Raw genomic sequence first — 20,737 nt, 5'->3', positions numbered from 1 at the left:
CTTGCTGTGATAGATGAAAGCATGAATTCTATTGTCTACCAAAAAATCCTGAAGGAGAATGTCCGGCCATCTGTTCGTCAACTCAAGCTGAAGCAATCTTCGGTGCTGCACCAGGACAATTACCCAAAACACACCAGCAAATCCACCTCTGAATGGCTGAAGAAAAACAAAATTAAGACTTTGGAGTGGCCTAGTCAAAGTCCTGACCTGAATCCTATTGAGATGTTGTGGTTGTGGCATGACCTTAAAAAGGCGGTTTATGCTAGAAAACCCTCAGATAAAGCTGAATTACAACAATTCTGCAAAGACAAGTTGGCCAAAATTCCTCCAGAGCGCTGTAAAAGACTCGTTGCAAGTTATCGCAAACGTTTGATTGCAGTTATTGCTGCTAAGGGTGGCCAAACCAGTTATTAGGTTCAGGGGCAATTACTTTTTCACACAGAGCAATGTAGGTTTGGATTTTTTTTTCTCCCTAAATAATAAACATAATTTAAAAACTGCATTTTGTGTTTACTTGTGTTATCTTTGACTAATAGTTAAATGTGTTTGATGATCAGAAACATTTTGTGAATGAGAAATCAGGAAGGGGGCAAATAGTTTTTCACACCACTGTAACTTTAAACACATTATATAAAATATAATCTAAATTCCTTCTTCCAGTTTATATTTCAATTTGCCCTAGATTATACTGTGGATTGCATTTCTACCATGATACCAATACAGCACACACAAATGACAATCATAATATAGTTTTTTTTTTTTTTACACTGTAATGGTATACTGGTCAGTCACAACCTCACATAATCCTCATGAACATTCCAGACCAGATATATTGTATCTAGGTTAATACTGCACAGATTTTCCTTCATATTTACAGCAGGAGCTGTCATATTAAACTCAAAACTGAACCAGATTTACTAAGTAAGATGCATCACTCAATCACACAGAATTCATCTCAAATGAACACACAGGAAGTGCCAGAACAAGTGCCACAGAAATAGCATATCTGAATGAATAAATAAAGAAGCCACCAAGTTTCAAGTAGTCAGGTCATTTCAAGTCTTCAAAGCTTTTAGTTGCTTCTTCTGTGCATAGTGTGCGTCAAAGATCTGAGCATGTGTCATTTTGGTGACGTGTCAGAATAGACCTGTGCGTCTCACCTATGCAGAGGAGTAATAACAAGGAGTCTTTAAGACAAACATCAATATTGACATGGGACTGAACAGAAGCTTAGCATGTGTGTTTCTGAAAAAAATGTGATTGTACTAGAATTATTCAATATTTGCACTATTTGTAATATTGAGGTCAATAGCAGTCGCACAAGCATTTCACTTCATATCATGAATCATATCATGTATGACTGTGTACTAAATTAGAATTTCTTAAATCCTAGACATACTCCCTCTGTCTATACCTCTCCACCTTCCATTGAAAAAAATTATTGCATTTGAATAAATTATATGAATCCTGTGAATGTCAGTCTAGCCACACAAAATTAAATAAACACACACACAGATAATACAATATTGTTGTGTGGTGTGGAGGAATGCACAATACACAATCATAGAACATAGGGGGAGAATACAGTGAAGAGGAATGGTAAATGGTCAGGTGAGACTGTTGGTTGGTTGAAGCATTGAAAGGAGTGAAATTGTGATTGCTGGGTGTGCAGAGCAGAGAGACCTGTCAGAACAGGCAAGGTATTTATAAGGAGTTCGTCAGCACTGTTGCACAAATGTGATTTCGGACGCATGGCAGCATGAACGCGGAACCGGGTGACACATTTTCTATTTAATCAGCGTCCTGATTGCCGGCCAGTGCTCAGATATGGCAAGGACTCAGCTCACCTCAACTCATCTCCAGTAAGCCTGATCCTTTCTCCTGCCTTCCTCAACCCTGAATCCCTGTTTGTTCTCTGTGGTATGCAAGCATCAACCTCCGTGTGGGTTGCAGTGTAAGATGAACGCACTCGCAAAGTAAATGGTGGAGACTCACCCACCACTTTGCGTCATGTCGCGATTTGGTTCCACGTCTACTCCGACATTAGCTCCTTGATCATGTCACACCACAACCCAATGACAGAATGACTGAGCCCATTATTAATCCCACAGATTTTGCCGCTTTGTGTGGTACGGTTTCCCGGCAAGCCACCGTTATCGAGTATCTGCCCCAGGAGGTTGATCTCCTGCAGCAGCACATGCATGAGGTGCCTTCTGGCTGTCTCGCAGCATGAAAACGGAACTGGGTGATGCCTTTTCTATTTAATCAGCGTCCTGATTGCCGGCCAGTTCTCAGTCATTGTGTTGCAACGACTCAGCTCAGCTCACCTCAACTCTCCTCAACTCATCTTCAGTAAGCCTGATCCTTTGTCCTGCCTTTCTCAACCCTGTTTGTCCTCTGTGTTATACAAGCGTCAACAGTTGGGGTTGTAGTGTACGCTGAACGCGCTCGCAGAGTAAATAGTGGAGACTCACCTACCACTTCGCTTCATCTTGCGATTTGGTTCCACGTCTCATCCGACATTCACTTTTTCATTGCGTCACACCACAGCCCTGTGACAGCTGTGAGGCAGAGGAAAGAGAGTAGTCAAGGCAGGCAAGGAAGGGAATTAGTCAGAGACACTATGAAGTGTCCTCTGCATGCTTTTATAGTGCCTGGTCACATCTGGGAGCGCCCTTGCCCCTTCTGCTGGGTACAGATTGCGGCTGTCCCAAATACACTGCTCAAGGGAACACCTAAACAACACAATGTAACTCCAAGTCAGTGACACCTCTGTGAAAATCAAACTGTCAACTTAGGAAGCACCACTGATTGACAATCAATTTTACATGCTGTTGTGCAAATGGAATGTACAACAGGTGGAAATTATAAGCAATTAGCCAGACATCCACAATAAAGGCATGGTTTTGCAGGTGGTGACCACAGACATATTCTCAGTTCCTATACTTTCTGGCTGATGTTTGGTCACATTTGAATAGTGGCAGTCCATTTACTCTAGTGGTAGCATGACACGGAGTCTACAACCCACACAAGTGGCTCAGGTAGTGCAGCTCATCCAGGATGGAACATCAATGCAAGCTGTGGCAAGAAGGTTTGCTGTGTCTGTCAGCGTAGTGTCCAGATCATGGAAGCACTACAAGGAGACAGGTCAGTACATCAGAAGATATGGATGCCATAGGAGGTCATAAATCTGCTACCTTCATCTTTACGCAAGGAAGAACAGGAGGAGCAATGCCAGAGCTGTGTAAAACTTAAAATAAATGACCACGTGTCTGCTCAAACGATCAGAATTCAGACTCCATGAAGGTGGTATGAGGGCCCAGGGGTAGAAGCTGTTCTTCAATCTGCTGGTTTTAAACCTAAAAGATCTAAACCTTTTTCCAGAGGGCAATAATTTGAAAAGGTGGTGGTTGGGATGGAAACTGTCTGTTATTATTGCTCTTGCTATAAAAAAAAAAGACACCTAGACCTAACAATGGTGTACATGGAGACAGCCTATCACCTTCTCAGCTGTTCGGGTGACCCTCTGGAGCCTCTTCTTATCAGCTACTGTAGAGCCAGCGTACCACAAAGGGATGGTGTGCACCAGTACACATTTGATTGAAGCTTGATAGAAGGACACCAGCATGTCGGTCTGCAGCCTGTTCCATTTTAGGACCCTCAGCAAATGAAGGCGCTACTGAGCTTTCTTCATTCAGGCAGTTGTGTTAGTAGTCCAAGACGAGTCATCTGAGATGTATCCCAAGAAACTTGAAGGAAGACACCCTCTCCACACAAACACCTTTTATGGAGATGGGTGATGGATCGGTTTTAGTCTTGTGTAGTAACAACCTTAACCTCAACCAACCAACCATCCACCAACGCCATGCCAATCCAAGTCTGGGAAAGAGGAGACCATCCTCCACCTCATCAGGAGCATGCCCAGCTGTTGTAGGGAGGTCATACAGGCATGTGGAGGTCACACACATTACTGAGCCTCATTTTCACTTGTTTTAAGTACATTACAACAAAGCTGAATCAGCCCGTAGTGTGTTTTTCCACCCACTAGTGTGACTCCAAATCCAGACCTCCAAGGGTTGATCAATTTGATTTCCATGTTGTTAGCAAGTATTTAATAAGAATATTTAATTCAGACCTAGGATGTTTTATTTTTGTGTTCCCTTAATTTTTTTAGCAGTGTATATAATTTTAGATCACATATAATATGATTTTACATCATTCAGTCAACATAATTCCATACCTTCAACAGAAACAGCTTTGTTGTAGGCTTAACTCCATGAGGAACTGCTAAACTCGTGGCTGGCGATGGAGGGTCAGCTGGCATTGTGGTCATCAGGTTTGGTGGGTCTTGGGGGCAGTTGCAGTGTCATAGAAGACCCCATGTCTTCTCCTAGTTGTGGGGGGAAGATTTGGTTGACAACATCAGGGTCGAACAGAAGACAGAAGGACAATCCAAAATTGTCTGTCATAAACCATGGCAACCATGGAACAATTGCATTATAGAACAAAACTGAAGACACCGAACTGTGATATAATGCACACAAGGTTATGTAAAAGACAAAAACAAACAAGGCAAAAAGTTTAACATTTGTGTCATTCCAAAGCAGGAAGCCTTACTGTAATAGCACCATTTCACACTCTTTGTTTCTCTCAACCACCTTCGACAAAAGACATGGTTTTCCAAAGGTTTCATGAAGCAGGTTTTAATGACAACAATAGTTAATAGTCATGATGGTGGTGACTTTCTTAAATTTCTCCTGATACAACAAATATGAAATATGTTTCTTCAAAATGGCTCCACCTAGATCTCCACATAAAATGTCGCCTTATAACCGCCCTCCAGATTGGTCCCAGGTGCATCTCCAGGTGTACCCAATCCTGACAGAATCTCCACAGAAGGAACTTTATACAGGCGTTTTTTTTTTTATTGAATTTAATTTCTCTTATAGTGTCTTCTTTTATTTCAATTGCTTCAAAGTTTCAACCTAATAAGAGTGTAGTTTGAGAGAGATTTTATACATTGAAAGTGAAGTGATTGTCCTTGTGAAACATTGCAGCACAGCCACGGTGCACACAACGAAATGTGTCCTCTGCTTTTAACCCATCACCCTTAGTGAGCAGTGGGCAGCCATGACATGTGCGGGGGGAGCAATTTCAGGGGACGGTGCTTTGCTCAGTGGCACCTTGGTGGATCGTGCAACCCTTTGATTACGGGGCTGCTTCTTTAACCATTTCCACCACTTATTCAAGAATAAGATTAATAGGGAGCAGGGAGACCAGATGTCCTTTTTTTCTACAGGTCATGTCTTTACTGATCTATTCTGTTCTTCTACTTATCATTATGTTTTCTATGAAAGCATTAGCATGCTAATAGGCCACAAATAGGTCCCAAACGTCACCATCGTAACACGCAAGCCTTAGAGTGCTAATAAGTCCCAAATTACTAAAAATTTCACCTGACACATTGTGGCCTCGCCCCATGACTCTTTTGTTTACATTAATATTATCATAGTAGCTTGCATTACAGTTTTTATCAATCACTAACAAGTATTTGTCCAATCTGTGATCACATTTTTATAAACTAAATACAATTAGCACAACAATGGCCTGTTGTGGCCCTACCATTAACAAATTTGATGTCATTGCAACTGGTTACATATGTCCAAACTTTAAATACAGACTAAAACCTCTACTTCTGTAATTACATCAGTTTACAGTTTAGTTCAAGATGTTACTCAGTGTAAAAACAGAACACAAGAGAAGTAAAATAATGTCTGGGAGAGGAAGAGTTGGCAGAGGGAGAGTAAAGGGCTTGTGGAAGAGGAAGAGGAGCTGGCCCAGAAATAGGTGTAAGAATGCATGATGGTTGTAGTCAAAGGTTCACCAGAACAGTAGAAAGTGATGAAATGAGGCTGGTGAGAGAGTGTAGCCCTATCGCAGGCAGAGTCTTTGTCTCCATCTGTATCTGTATCTTTAACAAAAAATTAAACAGTAAGTAACGCTTTTTACTCATGTTGCTTCTGTTTTCACTTGCCTTGTCTCACAGTAAGGTTCAAGAGCTTGCTATTGTTGCGATGGTCATGGCTAATGCTATGTGAAACTCACACCAGAATTGTGGAAGACCAAGTAATATTTAACAGCATCAGCCTGACTGTCACGTCTTCGGACTTACGAGGGAAGGAAGCGCAGAGGTCTGACATACTGGGAGGGGGTTTTATTATTAAATAAACAATAAACACAAATAAAGACGGGCGCGGTGGCCGAAAACAATTTAACTTAAATACAGATAAACTAAAACTAACCCGTAGGCGTGTGGCGATTGCCAGAACTCAAATTACAAATAGTGTTACCAACTGAAGTTCACGAAAATGCCAGCGACCCCGAACGGGCGGAAACTTCCGGCATTTATGGGGCGTCAGGATTGGATTCCGGTGTGGAGCCCAGCTGCAGGCAATCCTGACAGAGCCCCCCCTCCAAGGGCTACGTCCTCGGAGCCCCAACAGTACCATCAGTGGAGGCGGCGGGGCGGACGGCGGCAACCACAGGGCTCCTGCCCTGCTGCATCCTCCCCTTGGAGGACCCGGTCCCTCGGGCTGGCTCCCCGGCGTGGTCAGGCGTGGCGGCCCCGGTCCCTCGGGCTGGCTCCCCGGCGTGGTCAGGCGTGGCGGCCCCGGTCCCTCGGGCTGGCTCCCCGGCGTGGTCAGGCGTGGCGGCCCCGGTCCCTCGGGCTGGCTCCCCGGCGTGGTCAGGCGTGACGGCCCCGGTCCCTCGGGCTGGCTCCCCGGCGTGGTCAGGCGTGGCGGCCCCGGTGCCTCGGGCTGGCTCCCCGGCGTGGTCAGGCGTGGCGGCCCCGGTGCCTCGGGCTGGCTCCCCGGCGTGGTCCCCCTTGGCGGCCCCGGACCCTCGGCCTGGCTCCCCGGCGTGGTCCCGCTTGGCGGCCCCGGACCCTCGGCCTGGCTCCCCGGCGTGGTCCCGCTTGGCGGCCCCGGGCCCTCGGCCTGGCTCCCCGGCGTGGTCCCGCTTGGCGGCCCCGGACCCTCGGCCTGGCTCCCCGGCGTGGTCCCGCATGGCGGCCCCGGACCCTCGGCCTGGCTCCCCGGCGTGGTCCCGCATGGCGGCCCCGGACCCTCGGCCTGGCTCCCCGGCGTGGTCCCGCATGGCGGCCCCGGACCCTCGGCCTGGCTCCCCGGCGTGGTCCCGCATGGCGGCCCCGGACTCCCGTACCTGCACACAATAATCAGGGCCGATCCATCTGGGTACGTGTGGGCCCTGTCTCCACATGTCCCCTCTGACACGTCTTGTGTCACCCCCTGCACCGCGCAGGGAGATTGTCCCAGAGCCTCCGGCGACTGTTCCAGGCACCCCAGGCTGGTGCCTTCTGGGACTATGCAGCCCCTCTCGCTGCACGGCCCTGGTGCCAAGGGGGGGGCATTGCCAGACCATCCGGCTAGCCCCTTCTGCGTCCGTTGGGACAAGCAGGCCCTCTTCCTGCCTGTCCCAGCTGGGTCCTCATGCCTACCCGGGGGCTCTATGGCGCTCCACCCCTCTGGAGGCAGACGCAGGCCCATGCCTGGCCCGCCCTCCTCACTGGCTACCGGAGGACCCAGCTCCATCGCTTCTCCACCTCCCCTCCCCTCAGGAGGAGTCCCCAACCCGAACTGCACCCCCCCAAAAAATTCTTTGGGGGAGCACCCCCCCCGGCTGGACTTAGGGGTACCTTGGGGCTTGTCCACCTCGCCTTGGACCAGCACATTCGGGTCAGGAACCTCCTCCCTGGGGTTTGGCTCCGCGGCTGGGTCGCCATCTGGTGGACACAAAGAGGGGAAGTGGGGGCGACATACGGACACATATGCCACACAGACACACACAGACAGAGACAGACAGAAGAGAGGGTCGTCTGGCTCCCTCTCTGGGCTCTCCGGGACCTCCTCAGGGGGCACAGCCAGGATCTCGGGAGGAGCGACCTTCTCGTCGCCCACCAGTGCTGGGTCTTCTTGCCCCGGATCCTGACTGGCACTGGATGTGGTGGAGGGGCAGAGTTCGATCCCTGGCTCAGGCCGATCAAACTCCGCCCTCAGTCTCTGTTGGAAGTCCCGAAAACTCCTGTCTGTCTCTCCCTGCTGCCAGAGGGTTGTGCTCCAGCCCCATGCTGATCCAGTCAGACACGTGAGGATGGTAGTGATCTCGTCTGTGTCTGCTGCCCCACTGAAGGGTCCCGGGACAATTGGGCTGTCCCACACGGGGCTGGGCACGTCGCTGGAGATGGTGGTAGGTGTGTGGTGTGGAGGGGGGTGGACGTCTTCTCCAGCAGGTGTGGGCGCTGGTGCTGCGCTGCCATTTCGCTGGGGAACGTCCAGGCAGAGGGAAGGCGGGTCGGCGACTGGAGCAGGAATGGAGGATTCCCTGCGAGGCAGTCCTGGCAACGCAGTTGCTGGCTGGCGACCTCCCGTCGCCCTCTTCCACCAGCTTTCCTCACACTGCTGGGAGGGACGTGGGTCTCCACGGACCTCGTGACTATCCTGGATGGGCGCGATGGGCGGAGCCATCCCGGCACCGACTGCCCAAACGGCGTCATCCTGGTCGTCGTCCGTGTCAACCTCGTACCCCCGGAAGTCACATGGGTCATCACGGACGCCGCGATGATCTCGGACGTGCACGCTGGGCGGAGCCATCCCGGCACCGACCGCCCACCGAAAATCCACGTCATCATCGCTTTCGTCATCCGTGTCCTCCCACCGGTGACTCCAAGGGTCGTCCACCCTGCGGACATCCTGGACCCATGGCGCGATAAGCTCCCAGGGACAGTACTCTGGCCATTCGGGCTGGAGGCTGCCCACCTCCTCGCTGGAGGAACGCCGCCGTTGTTGTTGCCGCTTCTCACCCCCCTGGAAGTGACGTGGGTCCCCACGGACCTTGCGACGATCGCAGACTGGCGCGATGGGCGGAGCCCAACTCTCGTCTCCCGTGCTCTCGTCGGGGAGCCTTGCCAGCAGAGCGCAGAGTTCTTGGCTCGACATGCCGAAGATCGTGGGGGTCGCATCTTCTGCGCTCGCTGCCCACGTCACTTCCTCGCTGCTGCCGACGCCAACGTCCTCGCTCCGCCCACTCACCCGCCGACGTTGTCGCTTCCGGGTTTCGCGGAGTTTCCCGGGGGTGACGTCATCACGCGGCGCCGCGTACCACGGCTTCTCGGGGAGAAAACGCTCCACCAGAACAGGCGGCGCGTCTCTCCCCTGCCGTCCGCGTTCGCCGCGCCGGGCTGCGTCCTTCGCGGCGTTTCTTCTCCTCTGCTTTCCACCTCTGCGCTTTTGGGTGGGTCGCTGGCATTCTGTCACGTCTTCGGACTTACGGGGGAAGGAAGCGCAGAGGTTTGACATACTGGGAGGGGGTTTTATTATTAAATAAACAATAAACACAAATAAAGACGGGCGCGGTGGCCGAAAACAATTTAACTTAAATACAGATAAACTAAAACTAACCCGTAGGCGTGTGGCGATTGCCAGAACTCAAATTACAAATAGTGTTACCAACTGAAGTTCACGAAAATGCCAGCGACCCCGAACGGGCGGAAACTTCCGGCATTTATGGGGCGTCAGGATTGGATTCCGGTGTGGAGCCCAGCTGCAGGCAATCCTGACACTGACAACTACTATGTGAATTAACGTGAACGTTACATTATTATCGTACATCTGGCAACACCGAAGGGAACAATCATATTTGTACCATAATTTAGCCATCTGTACGATCGATAAGTCCAAAAATCCCATAATGATAATTACAATATTTTACCCCTTCAGAGGTATTTCGTTAGCACAAGGTACTACAGATCTCTGTTTTCATTTGGCGGTGCAGACATATTTGGCTTGTTTACGCGCAGTCATTTCATGTGCTTTTACAGCCAATCAATGCATGATGTAATGTGGTGATGCACAAATTAAATGATGAGTGGTTTAAGCACGAATTTGCATTGTGGAGTTGCAGTTACGGAAGTTGCAAAGAGTGCGCATATGCAACATCAGATTTAGAGAAATGAATGGGAGAAAGATCCCAGTTTTACTGGGTGGTTAACCAGTGGGTAAAAGCATTATACATTATAATGCACAGGCCATGATAATATGTGTTATTGAAGTAGATTTTAGGAGCAACATCAAAATGGAAATTGCATGTGTACTATAATAATTTTAAGCTGCCGGTACTATACTTCAACATTTAGGATTTGGTTCCCTGGTGTGAACAGAACAGTGAGCGGGTCAAGGAACTCCAGCAACAATATGTCAAGGTACATAATCACATTTGGTACATATTCACAAGGTACATTTGCACATGTGCATGCAGGTTTTACTAAAGTTCAGTTATATTAAATAGTTTGTGTTTAAGAAATGTGTAGGCTGATACCGCACATGAATTTATCCATGTAGCGATTGAAAAACTGTAACATGGTAATATGCTAACATGACCTAAACACCAAATTTCATCCGACACATTATGGCCACACCTTGTGACCTGTTTATGTCAACGTTAGCATTTTAACATTTGCATGCCAATATGCTAACATGACCTAATTTACACCAGATTTTACTGGAATTATCATGACTCCACCTCATGACCATTTTCAATTTTAGCATTAGCATGTTAATATTAACCCACACATTTTATTTTGGATTATGTTAGTCTGGCATGCTATTTAGCATTCACAAATGTATTCATTGTCCCTAAAATATTTTTGCCCAAGCCATAAATCAGCATCCAATGATATACCCCATATTATTACATTTCTAAATATGGTTTAATGTGAAAAGGAACATTTTAATTATGTCATACACAATGTAAAATACATTTTTTTAAATTATTATGAATGTGTATGTTGGTGTGGTTTAGGTGATTGTGTATGTTTGAGAGTGTAAATCAGAAGGTGTTTTTCATCGAATGAAGTGGTTTCTTTCCTGCCCTTCGTGACACCAGGCCATCCTTTAAACGTTTTCTCCTCACTGTCCGTGCAGAATCAGTGACACAAGCTCTGCACTGGTGGCACCCCGATCCCACAGCTGTCACTTGCTGGACTTTCTTGGGCACCCTGAAGCCTCCTTGGAGTTTTTGATGATCTGATAAATGGTTGATTTAGGTGCAATCTACACTAGTACAGTTTTGGCCTTTTTTAAAACCTCTTCAATTACTCATCCGACTGCTGGGCCAAATCCTTATTGATGGCAACTCATTCCTTCATAATCAGTGCTTGGAGTTTGTCAGAATTTGTGGGTTTTTGTTTGACCACGAGTTCTCAATTTGATTAAGCTTCAGGGAGTTTCCTGGCCATAGATCCAACAATTAAGCCATTAGTTATCCCTTTGCTTTATGGCACTATGCTCCATCATGCTGGAGGCATTATCCTTCACCAGACTGCTCTTTGATGGTTTACAGAAAAGTTGCTGTTTTTGGTACCATTCTTTATTCATGGCTTTATTCTTACACAAAATTGTGAGAAGCAGCCCCACACAGAGAAAATTACTTTACCCCAGCAGTCCAATCCCTTTTTGCAGAATATCAGTCTGTCCTTGATGTTTTTAATCGAGAGAAGTGGCTTCTTTCCTGCCCCTCGTGACACCAGGCAATTCTTCAAAAGTCTTCTCCTCACTGTCCGTGCAGAATCAGTCAAGACAGGATTGTCTCTAGGCACAAATCTGCTGAAGGTTGCAAAAAATGTATACTGCTTTGTAGGTCCCATTGAGCACCTTTCAAAGCCACCAGGACTCTTCCAAGAGCTGTCCAGCCACCTAAACTGAGTGAACGGGGGAGAAGGGCCTCAGTCAGGGAGGTGACCAGATGGCAGCCACTCCTTAGTAAAAGGTATGCCAAAATGCACCTGAAGGATTCTCAGACCATGAGAAACCAAATTCTCTGGTATTTGTTATGAATGCCAGGTGTCACGATCGGAGAAAACTAGGCACTCATCACCAGGCCAATACCATCCCTACAGTGAAGCATGGTGGTAGCATCATCATGCTCTGGGGATGTTTTTCAGCTGCAGAAACAGGGAGACTACCCAGCATAGAGAGAAAGATGATGGCAGCAATGTACAGAGACATCCTGCTGGGCCGGATCATGACCCTCCCTCCTAGGCACGACTTCTGGCGTGCCACCCAAAACGGTCCACGAAATGGGGGGAGGAAGTCCATAAGGACGTGTGCCGACTGTCCTGCACTGACGGCTTCAGGCCCGGGCCAAAGCATGGCTTATCCGTGGGGGACCGGCATCCTGTTCGCAGTCTGCAGGTGCCGGCTGCTCCGGTCAGTCTCCGGCACTCCTTGCTGGACAGTCCGCCACTCATCTTGGTTATCGCCGGGAGCACCTGAACTGTGCGACGGGTCTCCTTGACCCTATGGTAGCTTTCGTAGGCTATCGAGATCTGGCCGACAGCATGACAGATCTTCTCGACCCCACGGTAGCTTTAGGGCGCCGAGAGTCTGTCACGCCAGGGGCAATATTAAAAACATGGCATGGACTTCGGCAGGAAACTGGAGATTACTGGTGGTGTGTAGCTGGAATCCGGACGGGAAGTCCATACATGGAATTGTCCTCCCGGCAAACCACGACTCCTTGGATCTCAGCGGGGCGGCGTCGACTGCGTCCAAATCTGTTTGGGTCAGTCTGTCACAATGGCTGGACATGGTAAGGAAGAAGGACGCATACGCACAACGTCACGTGACAGTTGTTTAATGCCATATTTTTGTCCATGTTAAACCCAAGTTTAACCCACTTGCCTCAGGACTAGGAACCAAAATTTTGTGAATTCACTTCATGAATTATTTTTTTGGTGGTCTTGTGTTTCTTATGATTAGTGCCAATATTTTGAACTGTACTTGTCAACTGTACTCTACAGACACATCCTCCAAACTAGACAAAGGATAAAGCATGAATGAGGAGCAGATCTGAGGAGCCACACACAGATGTTCTTCTCCCTTTGGCATCTCATATCTTTATCTTTTACCTCACCAGAGCAGCTGGCACTGCTGCTCTCCAGTGGGACCCAGTCCGGAGAATTTGAAGGCAAAGTCAAACTGGTTAATGCAGGATGTAGTGTGTGTGTCCATTAGTCGTTATGGCAGGGCTGAATTAATTTTGATTTAGGGTATTAATGGTTTTGAGATAATGGTATGTTGTTGAGGTGACCTTCGTTATTATATGTTTCAGTGGAAATTTCAATTGCTTTCAACTAATTTTTCTATGTAAAATCTTCTGTTTCAAAAGAACAGTTCAATTATAATATTAAAATTAAATAATTACTTGGCTTTCACAGACAAAGTTAAATGTGTGAGAAAAGATGTGACCTTGCATGGTTTTAACCATTCCCAGTGAGGTGCTACACATATTTTATTTCACATTTCAGCATCATGGCTGCTGTGAAAACACACTGTTATTTATGTCGAGTGAGACTGGCATGGGGAAGGCACAGCATTTAATTTCTCTCAAGATCATGGAGACAGATACTATTTACTACTAGAGAACAGGCACAGAGAAGGCCTGGTGAGGAGGTAATAAATGATGGAGAACTTTAATAGGTCATTCTGACAAACCTCATTAAGTCCAGAACCACAAGGCCAGGGGAAACCCCACTCTGAGAATGTCCACTGTTTTCTCTTCACACAGAGCCCCACTAAGGTGACAAGCTCCCTGCTCAGAGGTTTGTGAAAAGAATCAAGAGGGGGTCTTGATTAAAATATTTTTAGATGTTTAAGTGATTATCAGCTACAAACTGAAACTGAGTGCAGCTGAAGCACCAGTGTTGTGCTGTATTCAGTACTCTGTTTGGTGTATTGTTTTATGTTTGTGAAGAAACCAACTGATCCTGGTGAAGCACTTCAGTGTCCAGGGGATCAGAATATTCTTTCTTCTAAACTGAGTTGGCTAAATTATGATCTCATTCATTCGGAATAAATGAAGAACAGATTTTTCTGTGGCAGCAGATATATTAAAAATGAAAAATTTACCCCAAATGCAGGCTTACAACACCTGTCAAACACAAACTGATGTTACCAAAGCTATATCACTAGGCAGGTTGACCTGAAGTGACCTAAATGCTGCAATATTCTACAGGTCTGGAGGGAAATGGGAAGAGAAGATTTCCACAGGAATGGTAACCAACTAAAATGATCCCCATGGTAAGAGCAGGAGTAGAGTTGACCTTTGAAGGATTTTGGAGATTGTATTATAACACTATAGTAACGTTAGTGGAATTACGCGTTCTTTGTATTAAAGAATAATAATATAACTGAGGCATCCTCTGCTGCTGCTCATCAAAATTCATGCAGAGCCTGTCTTTCCGGCACACATAATAATCAACCATAATCAAAATACATTTCTTCAGAAACCATGTTCAAAAAGTTGTATTTCCTGCATGTCACGTGATTGCAATGCAGAAATGTATTTGACTGTTAATAACTTTGTCATTAGAAGTCATATTTTTCTAAATGAAGGAATCATGTCCAATGTTCATGTCTCATCCTTGAGCTGATGGGGGAATGAAGGGCAGAGATGGGATATACTGCAATCAATGATTTATCAAACAAAAAACAAAGTGGTGCAAGGGCCAAAAATAGGGGAAACAAAAGGGGAACAAAAACGTTAACATTTACACTTACGGCATTTATCAATTGGCACCTGCAGGCGTGTGCCAATTGCCAGAACTGAAAACAACACTACACATGGGTTTCAAGGGCACTCATAAAAATGCTTGAATAGCCATGGCTCGAATAGCGGCTCAAAAGTTCCTTATAACCTGGCTCCAGCCATGTCCCTAATTACTCACATGTAATTAGGGACAAATATTGTTCTGTTGAAATAAATAGAGAAAAAGGCAAAAAATGTATAATTTAATTTCATGGAAGGGGGTGTTGCTGACAAAATATTTGAAGTGAAAGTGAAGTGATTTTCATTGTGAAGCACAGCACACAGTGATATGTGTCCTTTTAACCAATCACTCTTGGTGAGCAGTAAGCAACCATTAAAGGTGCCCAGGGAGAAGTGTGTGGGGACAGTGCTTTGCTCAGTGGGACCTCAGTGGCATTTTGGTGGTTTGGGATTTGAATCGGCAAGCTTCTAATTATGGGTCTGCTTCCTAACCCGCTAGGCTACCACTGCCCCAGTGGTGTTTCAATTTGTTTCAATAAAAAAAAATTATGAATGAATCAGTTGCACTTATTGTTGTGCTTATTTATTTACATAATCACAACAATAAGTGCAATGTGGATATTCAGAATTGTTAATGTTGGCTGATTATTAAACAACTCCCTTCAGAGCCGTGATAACAGGTTTTTAATACTGTCTATTGACCTTTCAGGGAAATTTACCCTATTTCAGAACCTGGTGAAGCACTTGTGAACTGCTCTGAAAGATCTCATCTTTTTGATCTACAGACTCATAATGAACAATTCAACTAAGATTCAACATTTTACAAGTTTTAATTTTTAGCAGTAAATTCTATTCCTTGCCTTCAATCCTGGGGATTTCAGTTACACATGAACCCAGAATTACATCTAGAGCCAGCCTCCCTTAACTTTAAACACAGGTGAACGTGAGCAGAAAGTAAAAAGACCTCCCCTGCTCCTTCTTCTCAATGTGTTTGCAAAAGATCTCAAGGGGCTCATTATTGAATTTCCAGGATGAGGGATAAAAAGCTGTGGTAATTGCCTGACCTTTATTGATGCTTTCCTGAGGTGAAAACTCAGCTGGGAGGCGTGCTGCTCCTCGTTATGTCCACATAATTAACACTCTTCGATTGCCCTGTTCTTTTTCTCTGTCCTGATGTGGACAGACGGCTGTCGGCAGAGGCGACAGGAAACAAATGTATTAACCAGCTGTTCAATGACATGGAGCTTGACCAGTTCCTGAGATTAGAATGACAATAGGATCTCTAGCTAAATATTGATTGAAATGTTAATTAACTAATATATTTTGAAATAAAGTCAATTATCTGGTCAAAATCATTGATATGTAAATAATGGCAAAAAAATGCTCCTCCACTTACTTTTTCATGTCTCTATGTGTTATTTACGAAATACATGTGATATTGGTAGTGGTTGGCCTAGCGGGTAAAGAATCGGACCTGTAATCAGAAGGTTGCCGTTCAACCTTCTGCCGTTCACATCCTTTTTTTTTTAATTTAATTATTTTACTTTTTTTACAATTAAACTCATGGATGGTGTTGTGCCTCATGGCTATTTGGATTACTGAACTCAATCCCAGACACCTGCGATAGTTAGTTTGCCGGGTGATTACTGAAGAAGGACGTTCCACATTATTAATCAGACCACCATTTTCAAGAAATATGGGCAAGAAAAAGGTTTTCTCTCCTGCCAAAAAGCATGAAAGTGTGATTATCATACTGTTAAGAGATTTGTGGCTGATTCCGAGCACACGCGGGTTTGAGGAACAATGAGAAAGGTTTCTGCCAGACAAATGCGTCGGAATATGAGAGCAGCTGCTAAAATGTCATTACAAAGCAGCAAACAGGTATTTGAAGCTGGACACTCTGGAGTCTGGCAAATGTCTAGGTGTAGATCCTCGAGAGGCTTGCAATTATGCATAAACCTTCTATTCAACCATAAACAATGCTCACAAGCAGAAAAGGCTGCATGGACCCAGAAAAACATGAAGACTCATTTTCAAACAGAACAATTCATCTTCATGCATTATCTCATGCCGCAAGGAATACCTCTGCATCATTGGCTGCTATGGACATAAAAGGAAAGAAACTCCTCCTTCTTCCCTGACCTCAGTCCTATTGAGAACCTTTGAAGCAAGATCTACAAGGGTAGGAGGCAGATTAATATACTGTATTTTCTGAATTAATCTACCGAAAGCGTGTCAGAGAAATATTACATTCAGCTGACAATTTCACTTGTGCTTTTCATCCAATTTGTGATGATGATTTCTAACGACACAATTGCTATTATAAATACACATAAACAAAAGTCATAATTTTCATTCAAACAACAGGGAATGTGCATACTTTCATGCTGCAGCAAGCAGTGCTTCAGATTTGTCCTCTCGAAAGCAGCCTCTGTGTTTTCTTTCCACAGAACTGTGAGTTCAGATATGATTAGCAGAGATGGACCATGGTAAAGTGTCTGTCCAAAAGAAAGTTGTGGTGATTTCAGGGGGAAATTTCAGCTGCTGATTTTGTTAGTTTCTTTCCTGTTGATGTCCTTAGAATTGAAATGATCCCCACGGTAACAGCAAAACTAGAGGAGGTTTTCAGAATTCCTGCTGAGAATGTAATGAAATGTACTGTAACACCACACTAATAAGGAGAGAATAAATAATGATCTTTGTATTAAAGAATCATTGTGTTACTGAAACTCCCCGTGGCTCTGTATATCAAATTCATTCAAAGTTCAGTTTGTTATAATCTGTAAAGAATACAATCATAATCAAACTACATTTCTTCATAAAACATCTACATCCTGCATGTCACATGATATAGGGACTGATTAGGAGGTGTTTAACTACAATGTGAAAATAATTATCTAAGTTATAAGGACATACCTATATATCTGAAACTTTACAGTCTACAGTCATGGGTTGATTCCAATGAATCAATCTATAGTTAAGAATGCACAGCAAAAAAAGATCCTTTTCCTGCTGTAGAAAATGGGTTGTCATGCTGTACCTCTGTTTGGTATCCTAGCTGCTCAACAGTGGACAGTGGAACCCTTTTGAAGGTCAACGCCACCTTGACAATCTACAAATACTCACTGCCATAAGAATGCCATAAGACCTGCCCACATGAACATCACCTGTTTCACCTGCTAAAAAGACTAAAAATAACACTCCACATGTACTAGTGGTTGGCTAGTAGGGCTGTGCCCCAGCCCCAAGCTGACCCAGTCAGATGCGAGAGTATGGTGGTGATTTTCTTGGCATCTGATAGCTAGGGAAGAGCAACAAAGTACCGACTACAGGATGGAAGGAAGGGTTGGCATGTACCTCCTACTCCTGAAAATGGTCTGGGCAGACAGGGCACTTCCTACAGGGGGCTGGGTGCTTCATTGGAGGTGGTGGTGGGTGTGTGGCATGGAGGGTGGGGGGCGATCTTTGCAGCAGGCGGGGCGCTGCGCTGCCGTTCTGCTGAGGAACGTCCGGGCAGAGGATAGGCGTGTCTGCAACCAGAACTAGAGCGGTGGATTCCCTGCAAGGCAGTACTGGTAGTGCAGTTGCTGGCTTGCAAATCCCCATCGTCCTGTTCCACCAGCTTACTACCATCGCAGTCTTCCTCCTCACGGTCTGTCTCCCTCTCGTAGTCATCGCACCACCGGAAGTCAACACAGACCTGTCAACGATCAAGGACGGGCGCGATAGGAGGTGTCAACTCGCCCAGCTCGCCTGGTCTTTGCTCCCATCGTCGTCTGTGTCCTCCCAGTCCATGGGGAAGCTTCGCAGCAGAGCGCAGAGGTCCTGGCCCCACATGGCGAAGATCGTAGGGGTTGCATCCTCTATGCTCGATGTCCACATCACCTCCTCGCTTCTGCCTACGCCCTCGTCCTCGCTCTGCCTAATCACCCGCAGACCTTGCCTCTTCTGGGTTTCGCGTATCACCCAGGGATTGACGCGACCCACCACGGCTCGACCCCCGTATCACTGGGAACAAACCGCTCAACCAGTTTGTGGGGGTTGGATCCCCATCCCGGCACGTAACGCCACATCAAAACATCAAACATCAAAAGCAAACCCGCAGGCATGTTGATTACCAGGAACTGAAAAACATACAGGAGGTAGGTCACAGATTCATTTACAGCTTTTACATTTACAGCATTTATCAGACGCCCTTATCCAGAGCGACTTACAATCAGTAGTTACAGGGACAGTCCCCCCCGGAGCATCTTAGGGTTAAGTGTCTTGCTCAGGGACACAATGGTAGTAAGTGGTACTTGAACCTGGGTCTTCTGGGTCATAGACGAGTGTGTTACCCACTAGGCTACCACCACCATATTCCACATCAATGTAGGGTTCTGGACTGTTTAGGATCATTCTTGGCCTCCCCCATTGTATTTTTTGGTATTTTCTAGTGTCCTTCATGTTTCGGCACTGAGTCAAGGCAAAACTGTATTTATATTTCCCGTATTCTTTAAATGTCTTACCGAACCCTTGCCACTAGGCAGCAACCAAGGAACAGTAGGACAAGTATGCTACACAGCAGCTGAATTAGAGCAGAGGCAGCCTGAGTAGCGTACGTGGCGAGTTCATGCTGTTCATTTTTGTTTCGTGTGATTGCAGTTGTGCAATAAAGGAGTGAACGAACACCCCCTTTTCCACATCGATTATTGATTTAGCCAAGTGAGCTACAAAAATTGGCGCCGAAACCCGGGATCAGCTGTGCTACAAGAGAGACAAGAAAGCAGGCAGCTGCAAGATCGCCTGAACGAGGTACTGGTGCAGCTAAGTGCTGAGTGGCTTCAGGAGGTGGGCAAGCCATCTAAAATTGCAACAGAAAAAACAGTTCAAGAAGCACATGCTGATTCTTTCTATAAACAAAGCAATAAATGTGATTGTTGAAAATGAAGAAGGAGAAATGGCACGTGAATTCCTACTTTGCTTAATGGAAAGAGACAAAATATTAAAAGAACACAGAGGGCTGTCACCGGCACATCTAGCCTCAGTGGAGATGCAGTGATTCTGGCCACATTGCAAGAACAATATGCTGCATTGCAACTGAACTTTCATACTTCCACAAAATGCATTAAGGAGGAAATTAGTTCTCTGAACAATAAAATGGCAAATCAGGACTCTGGAAATACATTGTCTTCTTCAAATAGATCCTCTGTAAATCTACCACCAGAAATGACGAAACGTCGTGAGTTCAAAATGAATTGCCAAATTGGAGAAAGAGGCCAAAAAGACAACTTGTCATATAATAATCTGATGCATCAGATCAACATGGGAGTAAAGATGGGCCACAGCGAGAATGATAATTGAAGCAGTAGTGAGCGCCATTAACCCAGGTCTCCGTCTCAGAGACATGCTAGAGATTAAAACAGATCTCACTTTGCCACATCTCCAAACCATCTTGAAGGGTCACTATAAGGAAGACAGTCTATTGAACCTAATTCAACACTGTCAGGGTTGACTGCAGCTGTGCTATTCACCGGTGGCCAATCCTGACGGCGCATAAAGGCCGGACTTTTCCGCCCCTTCAGAAGGGACGGCATTTTCGTGGACGTTCTGGCAATCGGCACACGCCTGCGGGTTTGTTTTAGTTGATTTATCTTTATTTCCCATTCTTGGCCACCGCGCCATTGTTTATTTGTATTAATTTATTATTTATTGATAAAACCCCCTTCCCAGAATGTCAGACCTCTGCGCTTCCTTCCCCCGTAAGTCCGTAGTCGTGACAAACACAGTCATGAGTCACCCCAAAACGTCCTGTTTAGAGAGCCATAAAACTGAAAGAGAGGCTTCTGGCTGCATCAGATGACCAGTATTCAATTAAATTAATTCAAAAGAATATTCTGAGAGCAGTGGGAACTGGATTGATCAGCGACAGTGTGAAGTATCAACTGAAGAGATACCTAGTTGACATTGCAGTGACAGACGATGTCCTGATCAACAAAATAAATGAAGCTGCAAGTTTAAAATGGGAAACACAACAAAAATTCAAAAAGAATAAAAAAGATGTCAAAGTACGTTAAGTGGGAGCTGAATTGCATAAACAAGAGGAACAGTCAGAACAATCGTCGACCACACA

General features: G+C 45.9%; 1 long non-coding RNA gene across 1 annotated transcript; it reads left to right on the top strand.

Annotated features, from left to right (window-relative positions):
• Positions 1-1,779: 1,779 nt before the first annotated feature.
• LOC114797207 (uncharacterized) lies at positions 1,780-19,620 on the top strand. The gene is made up of 3 exons (XR_003750820.1): positions 1,780-1,862; positions 18,297-18,767; positions 19,270-19,620. It is a non-coding gene; the product is annotated as an uncharacterized LOC114797207 (long non-coding RNA).
• Positions 19,621-20,737: the final 1,117 nt, after the last annotated feature.

Source organism: Denticeps clupeoides, chromosome 9 (genome assembly GCF_900700375.1).
Source record: "Denticeps clupeoides chromosome 9, fDenClu1.1, whole genome shotgun sequence".
Classification (NCBI taxonomy): Eukaryota; Metazoa; Chordata; class Actinopteri; order Clupeiformes; family Denticipitidae; genus Denticeps; species Denticeps clupeoides.
Note: the sequence above shows the minus strand (reverse complement) of the source record. Positions and strands in the feature narration are given on the sequence as shown.